At 46.8% G+C, this 8,593-nt stretch overlaps 1 protein-coding gene across 2 annotated transcripts in view; it reads right to left on the bottom strand.

Annotated features, from left to right (window-relative positions):
- PRKG2 (protein kinase cGMP-dependent 2) overlaps window positions 1-8,221 on the bottom strand; it is a 113,741-nt gene extending 105,520 nt beyond the window's left edge. Inside the window, exon 1 of one of the 2 annotated variants that reach the window (XM_073891181.1) lies at window positions 8,215-8,221. The gene's annotated coding sequence lies outside the window, so the exon portion shown is untranslated. Of the gene's footprint in view, window positions 1-3,324; window positions 3,456-8,214 lie in introns of those variants that run through there. The other variant, XM_025887537.2, reaches the window with a different exon arrangement.
- Window positions 8,222-8,593: the final 372 nt, after the last annotated feature.

The raw sequence follows: 8,593 nt of genomic DNA on the forward strand, positions 1-8,593 counted from the left end.
TCCCTGAGAAAAATAATTTCCTTGGCCATAAATATGGAATGGAGTGAAAAGAGCTTAGAGGGAGAGAAACAAAGTAAGAGGTTATTGCACCAATCCAAGTAAAAGGTGATGAGGATAGGATAAGGCCAAAGTCCCAAGCCCATTCTCGTGTCTTGAACTTCTTGAACTCAAGATAAATCTGTTTACATGGACCAACTCCATGGTAGCCAGAAGAGAAAACCATGATCATCAGGGATTTGGTAAAAGCTATGGCTATAGGTAACTGTGCAATTTCCTTCCCTTCAATAAATCATGAAAAGTATAATCGATTCTTTTTTTATGATATGGGTAGTTTACCATGAAATCAGAGGAGTGAATTACACAGATTTTTATCGTCTTCTAAGTCTATATGAAACTGATGCATTTGGTGCTATCCTTAATTTGTTTCACCAAAGTTCTTTTATAAAATAATTAACCATCACTAAATATATAAATCCCTGCTTCTTCTCCCTGAAGCAAAGCACACGGAGCTGCCATTGTGAGAACAATTCAATTCCCTGTCGAAGCCACAATTAAAAGCAACTGCCCATCTTGTGACTGATGACCTGGGGCTCAGTTTTTAATCTACTGCTTGTTTTCTCTATCCATAGCATATTAGTTTGGAGAGTAATCTTCTTTGTCAGGCAGTCATATGAGCTTCAGTTTCAGCTACTCCAGAGGTTGACTATCCCTTTGAAGTGCCTCTCCACCCAAGAGAATGTTCGTGGTGAATTTTACAAATGACACATATCCTATATTTTCACTGTCAAATGTGGTGGCATTCCATTCAGCTATTTTTGGGTGCTAGAGTATCAGAGAGACAGGCCAAGAGAGAGAAATGTAATTTTATAAGTGTAGGTCAGTAGATTATAGCTGATGGGATTTGAGTGGTGATAAGAAGAAAGAGAACAAAGATTTGGAAATTTCCATTGTGGCAACTGGGTAAGAAGTGATGTGATTAACCAAAAGGAGGAGCAGATTGGAGGGATAATGAGTTTAATTTTGGAGATGCTCAGTTTGAAGGACCTGTGGAAATTAATATGGAGGAGCTCAGTAGGCAGTAAGACATGAGGGACTAGAAAATCAGGAGCAGGGAGGTGAAAATATGTCTTTGATAGCCTAAGTAGAGGCTGAAGCTGAAGTAGTAGACGAGAGTGCTCAGGAGACTGGCAGTGAGGAGAGGAAAAGTGTCTAGGCCTATATGACATGTGAAAGAAAAACTAGAGATACGGTAAGAAGAAGCTATTGCTTTGGTAAAAGGGAGAGGAGGTATGAATGGATTCAGAGTAAAAAATGAGAATGGTGGGAGGAATCCCTCAGGGGCTAAATCCCTCAATGTGGTGAATAAATGGGTGTACATAGAGGGAAATAAAAAAAAAAGAGTGATTCCAATATTTTGATTTTAGAAGGCTTGGAAGAAGGTAGTACTATTAACTCATTCATTCATTCATTCAAAAATGAAGAGAGCACCGTCTATGGTCTGGGTACTGTGACACTGACTAAAGTCAGGGGAATGAGTGGGCTTCATGGAGACAGTAATGAAGCTGAATTTATCTAAGCTGAGTATGAGGTGCCTACATGTCATCAAGGTAGAAATGTCTAGAAGACAGTAGCAAAAAAGAAAGGTCAAGGCAAGAGACTGCTTTACAGAGGTAAGAATTTGAAGTCCCATTGCAGATGAGATCACTGGAAGAAAAGAAAGGAATGCCTCCATCATTATATATGTACATCTAGATAATACCTATGGATCCTATTCATAGAAGAGGAGGAGGAGAAGCAGATAAAGATGGGGAAGAAATAGTTGTACAAATAAGAGATCTAGGAAGAGTATCATAGAGACCAGGAAGATAAGATTTTCAAGAAATGAGCAGGCTGCTATTCACATCCCACAGATAGACCAAAGCAAATTAAATCAGAGGGAAGAGTGCGGAATTTAGCCTTTCACACAAGAGTTGGGATAGAAATCTGATTACAAAGGACTGTGGGAAGAGCTGATGTTGAGAGTAGGGCCTTCAAGATGGTATCTTGGTTCATGAAATGGATTTTTAGAACAGTGGAAGCTTGAGAGTATTTGTAAGCCCAGAATACTGAACCAGCGAAGATAGAGAAAATGAAAACATAGGAGAAGAGGGAATAATTGATAGGAAAATGGCCTGGAGGAAGCAAGACAATATGGGATCAAAAGACCTGGGCAATATCCAAGCAACATATGCCTTCACTGTGTGGTGAATTAGCCTCACTTGTATGGATTCCAGAGGACTATAGTTAAGTATTTCACATGGAACAGAGAGATCTCTGTGCACTGTCGTTTATTCTCAGTTACACAGTGTCTCAGTGCAGACAGAACGGCCTCTAATTCTCCAAAGAGAATTCTCCACCATATTAGCTCATACTCTCCTGTGAACTAAACAGGAGTGCTGGCAACAGATACTGTATGCTATGTGGGATGCTCACCTTGTCCGGGAGTAAAATAGAAACTTGCAAAGAAAAGAGACTATAATTTCTAAAGAGCTGGGGAGGGGAGGGGGGCCAGAAGCTTATGTTGCTCCCTTCCTTTATGAAAAAAGCCCCTAGGAACTTCCAGAACAAGGTGAAGATCAGGGCACCAAAGCTACTATCAGACCTTTCTACCTGTTAATTCTGCCTGAGTTGTTTCTTTCTATTCTCATCTCTGGCCTCAACTGCCATCTATTTGCAACCTAGTTCTTCCCAAACTTGAACCCATTGCGTTCTCTCTCATCCCTTAAGTAGATGATTTATTGTTTTTGTTTGCTTGCTCTTGTTTCTTCATCACTAGGAAATACAGAGCAAGCAACGTCAAAGCGCCTCACGGTGCTGGGAGCGCCACAGAACACCCACACAAGTTTACAAGGACTCATGAAGTCCTCGCGCGAGTACTCGGCTCCTAGCAGCTACCCAGGGCTGGCCGAAGCCAGGAGCGCAAGCCCTGACAGCACCGCCAAGCCCCCAGCCCGGAGCGACAGTCTTCAAGGCTGCTCTGCTCGGGGCTCAAGGAGTGACAGCCCCGAGGAATCCCCACTGGGGCCGAGCTCTCCCCTCCCGCCCCTAGCCAAGCTTCTTAAAATCGAGTAGCCTTCCCTCGCCTCCAGGAGCTCACAAAGGGCTGCCACACCAAGCGAACGCAAAGCGAGCACACGTCCACACACAGCACATGCACGAGACCGGCGGGGTGTGGAACGGAGGCGCACAGCGCGCAGTGCACGCACAGCATGCACACGCGCGCACCCCGACCCCATCCCTCCCTGCGCTCCCCCGGCGCCCAAGCCTCCCTCCCTCGAACCTCACCAGAGAGCCGGGTAACTTCCCAGGTGCGCAGCTTGTCACCTTGGCGCCGCAGCCCCTGGGTCTCCGCGTCCTCGCCCGCGTCGCCCTCCCCAGCCGCCTGCGGAGCCCCAGCCGAGCGCAGGGCAGCTCTGCGAGCCCGGGCGGTGCGCAGGGCGCGCAGCGCAGGCCCGGGGCTGCCGCCGCCGCTGCTCGGGCTACGTGGGCTCCGGGGGCGCGGGCGAGCGCGCTGCGGGCAGGAGCTGCGGCGGCTTGGGTGCTGCCGCCTGGCTCCTCGGTGGGGGCCGGTGCAGAGCAGACACGCAAGGAGGGAGGGAGGGAAAGAGGGAGGAGAGGAGGAGAAGGAGGTGGGGGAGGGTCAGCGGGGCTACTGCGTGGAAGAGCAGGGAGCCGGCTTCCCAAAAGGTGGGGTCACCCGCTCGCGCGCCCACACTGGCCGGAACCTTTGCTCCGGAGACAAGGTCTCCGGAGATAGCCGCAGGCTGCACTTTATACCCCATACCCTCCAGAGTGAGGCAACTTAAGGAGGGAGATAACATCGTGGTTGTAAAGCCTTTTTTTTTATGTTATTATTTCTATTTCAAGTGTGTGGGACGAGGGGAGAGGAAAGTTCAGGGACGTGTTCATCTTTTCCTTTCCCTCCCTCTCCTCCCCACCCCTCCAGTCTATTTTCCCTGCAGGCTCTCTCCCACCTCGCCTTCCCTCCCAGAGCGCAAACAGGGGCACACATCCTGGACGTGTTCTCCTCGGTCACACCGATGCCCTTCTAGAAGACATGTGACCCCGGAGGGGCTAGGAGACGCGCTCTTCCCGGACTCTGGAGCCGTAACTTGCATCTAGTCTGCCAATTCACATGATGCCGGGGCAGTGGTTGGAACCGGGTTTTAAGGGACAGAGATTATACCTTCGGAATCTGTAGGTCCTTGAGCAGGGAGCTTTCTTGATCACCCAGGCTGGTGTTGCTCTCTCAGTCGCCTTTTGATTATATGTTTTGTTTGGTTTTTTTCTCACCCTGAGGCTTGCATTATGGTTTTCTAAATATATAATCCACACCACATTATTTGCTGTGCTCTGGAGTTGTAAGATCTTCGTGTGGCTTTCCCCCTTTCCTCCTGCCCCCAGAGGAATTTCACTGGCAAGTCCACCAAGGACAAGGGCAGTTTGTGTGTTGAGGAATGGGAAGTACAGTGAGGTTTTATTCTTCCCGGTGCCTCTAGAGAATGTCGGAACCCGACTCTCCGGGGTTTTAAACCACATGGTGGCAGTGGGACTCATGTAACACTGGTCTGCACTAGTACATACATAAACTTACATAGAAATGAGGCCCATGGAAGATATGTTGAATGGGGCCATTACATTTCAGAGGAGGAAGAATGTAGTCCTGTTTGTTTTTGTGCTAACTGAAAAAAAAAAAAAGCAGAAGTACAAAATACTTTTTCATGAACATATGCTAGAGTCTTTCCATTTTATGCAGGCCTTCAAAATAGCCCAACTAGAGGAGATGGTCTGGGGAAGGATTCCACAGGGAAAGGAAAAATAATTAAGTCATCGTTAAGGTCACTGTAATCATGGACTTCTAAATCAATAGAATGGATTTTTATGAACAGTGTAACAACAACAAGAAGGAAATCAGATTTTCAAAGTCCTTTCATTCATTTAGTCCATGGGGGGGGTAGATAGTAGATTGCTAATTAATGGGTCCACATTTTTAATAAAATAGAATAAAAATATCGGAGTACATCATGCATAGTAAGTAAATATGCTCTGCATATCTTTCGTTTCAGTTAAATATGTGTATATTGGGTCAACCATGTAATATGTATTTTACTGTTCCTCTAGGCAAAAGCTTGAAAACCACAGATACACTCCTGCCGCCTGGGGTCACCCATCTAGTCAGTTTGAAGGGGAACGTAAGCTCCTTCCCAGAGATCCTGTCTTCTGGCAACAATACCATGCTGAGCTGTAAAAAAAAAAACAAGGAGGATGGCAAGGAGGAGAAGGAGAAAAGTGACCATTCCTTGAGCCTTTGTTCATTCTTTCAACAGCTGTGCTTAAGCAGCTCTTATGCCTCAGGTACAATCCGGAAATTCAGTGGTGAACAAAATCAACGTATGATCTTGGCAACTCAGAATCTACAATCCAGTGGGGGAAACAGACATCACACCCATAAACACAGAAGTAATATGTATGTAAAAAGTGCCATGAAAGAAAATATGATAGGAGAGGAAAAAAAAATACGGGGTTATAATCTAGATGCAGGAGGCTGCAATTAATAATTAACCTAGTTTAAAATGTCTTAAATGATAAGGAAATTTACTGTTTCTTATGGCTTGAAGTCCCAAGGTTAAGAGACTCTCACTGGTAAATTCAGCACCTCAGTGATGTCAGGGTAGGCCTGGGCTGTTCTCTTATTCCCCCTGCTGGCTCCAACATGCCAACTCTGTACCTGGGTCTGTCCCCACCCCATCGTGGTCCCAGGATGGCTGGAGCAGCTGCTGCTACGACAGAGAATCCTGACAATGCCCAGTAGTATCGGAGTGTGTCTCTTCTCAAGAGCTCATGGGAGCTCCCAGCCAACCTCCTCTCTCTTGTCCTTAGTCCCGGCTGAGTCTCATGCCCACACCTAAATGCTGGCCATGGAGGGAGGACTACCAAAATTGACTTAGGCTCTTCAGAATTTGCCCTGGAACTTTTCAGAATTGCATTCTTTGAGGGGTTGATACCCAAACGAAAAGGAGAAAGTGGAAATGGATGTTGGGTAGGCAATCTAGAGTCGGCTAGAGGGGCTCGGGGATGACTTCTCTGAAAAAAAATAACATTTCATTGTAGGCTGAGCAAGAGTTAGCAAGGAGGAGGAGCCTTCGGGCAGAAGTAATTGCAGGTGTGGTCTGACTGCCACATGTTAAAGGCATACATAGAATTTCTCATTTACCATATCGAAGAGGTAAACCAACCTCAGGAAGCAAGCTCAGAGAGTTAAATAACTTGATCAAGTTCACAGAACTACTAAATTGCAGAGCCAATCTATCTAATTCCAGAGCCTAAATGTTGACTTCTCCTTCTACTGAGAGAGGGAGAAGCCAGATTCCCCTGGCCTTCCTGGTCATGGACTGAGGAACACAGCCCCCTCCAGGACTCCTCTGCAAGGTTTCTCTGGGCCTGCTGGTGGTGCGGGACATGTATTCATGAATAAACCTTCTCCCACTGGGTATGCCTCTGTTCCACTGGGTATCATGGTCTCTGCCAAACACTGTCACCAGAGCACGAGGATTACCGTGGTGTCAAGCCCAGAGGTAGCCTGTGGCGATGTGGAGGGTAAAATGCAGGTCTTTGCATTTACGAACATGCAGTTCAGGGAAGTATCCAAGCAGCCCTGAATTTTACAAAGTTCTCCTGATTTTTCCTACTTTCTCGCTGCATCCAAGGGACTGAGCTGAAAACAGATCACAGTAGTGCTGAACACAGGCTCCCAAGCCCCTGCATGACTTAGTTCTGGTTCCAGCTCACCCAGCCTGAATCCCTGTTTGCTTGGGATCAAGTGCCTCACAGGAGGCTCCAGAGTTGTCCTGGCACACAGACTTTCTGTCAGGCCACCCCATCAAACCAGCCTTGGTGCTCACTGCGTGTAAGCCCCAGCTCCAAGACTGCCCAGGCTCAAGCTGAGCTCTCTGTTATGAATCACCAGAAGATCTGAGGTTGGGATAGGGTCAAAACCACCGTCCAGTTTCTCACTATCTCTCTGTTTTGCCCCCCTCCCTCCTTTCCTCTTTCATTTGTCTGCTGGGGTCACAATAAGTGCTGACACCCTAGGCAGTCATTTCTGTTGCTAAGGCTAGAACCTTAGGTCGCTGTGCTATTCATTCAGTTTAGCTTTGCCAAACCCTGACCTGGGACCAAACTACTGCTGGCCTTTGGTGTTCCTGCCCTCCAGAGTGCCAGCATCACTAGATATGGTAATGAAATGGAGCCAACTGATTGCATTGTAGTTTTTGTCTCCAACCTCCCTGCAGCCAACAATCCCGCTCTTCACCTCAAAGCCATTTATTTCTTCCATGATGTCTCCACGGAGGCTGCAGGATAGTGGCTCTCTCCTCTAGGATCCCACAGCAGCATGTTGCCCCAAGTCACAAATACCTGTTAACTGTCGGTCTTGCTTACTGGACTTTAGCGCAGGGACTTGGCAGTTTCAATTCATACATCTTCAGAACATACATAGCTCAAATCTTTAATATGTAGAAAAAAATCAGAACATGCCACTTTTCAATCTACTGCCTCGATTTTCTAAATCAATCAATCTTTTTTTTTTTTTTAATTGCTTCCCAAGATACTAGAGACTTGAGAAGGAACCCTGTACTTAGTGTCTCTCCTTCCTCGGTGGAAGCTCATTACTAATATCACACAATCTTCCAAGCCCAGCTCTGGGAGCACCATTCTCCATTCCACTCTCGTGTCCTCAAGGGGACAGTGGCCTCTCATTTGCCAAATCCCTCCCTGCTGATTCCTGATGGAGAGGAGAGTGAACCCTGTGGGCATGAACCCGTAGCATATTTGTCTGGTTTCCCAGTCCACCAGGCAGCTGCCAGAGCCTACATGTGTCCCGCACTTGAAACTGACCAGTCTCTTGCCCATGCTCTCCTTGAAAGTCCTCCCTCCTCCATCCCACTTCCACTCATTCTTAGTTTGCCCAGGATTCTGTCCTTACTCCCTGCTTCCCTCCCTCTCCCCAGCTCTTTCTCTTTCTCCTCATAGCTTCACTCATTACTTCTAGGTGTATGCCTTCATAACTCCCACAAGACTGCACTTTATCTCAGCCCTTTAATGATGTTTGTCACTCTCTACTTTATTATTGTTATCTCTCGGCATGCCTTATCACCCCAGATTCACTGTAAATACCTGGAGGGCGTAGTTCATCTGCTTCATCTTTGCTGTATCTCTCACAGGACCCACAGCAAGCCCAAATCCTAGGGACAGAGTGAGCTATGATTTACTACCCAGAAGAATTATGCCTATGTTTCCACAATTCTTTTTTTTTTTTTAAGATTTTATTTATTTGTTTGACAGACTGAGAACAAGCAGGGTGAATGGCAGGCAGGGGAAGAGGAAGAAGCAGGCTCCTGGCTGAGCAGGGAGCCCGATGCGGGGCTCGATCCCAGGACCCTGAGCCGAAGGCAGCCACTTAAAAGACTGAGCCACCCAGGCGCCCTGTTTCCACAATTCTTCAGAAAGAATTTGAAATATGTCTTGGTTTTCCTTCTGGAATAAAAACAATTGT

Source organism: Callorhinus ursinus, unplaced genomic scaffold (genome assembly GCF_003265705.2).
Source record: "Callorhinus ursinus isolate GAN/ISIS: 27379988/994484 unplaced genomic scaffold, GSC_fseal_2.0 scaffold4, whole genome shotgun sequence".
NCBI lineage: Eukaryota > Metazoa > Chordata > Mammalia > Carnivora > Otariidae > Callorhinus > Callorhinus ursinus.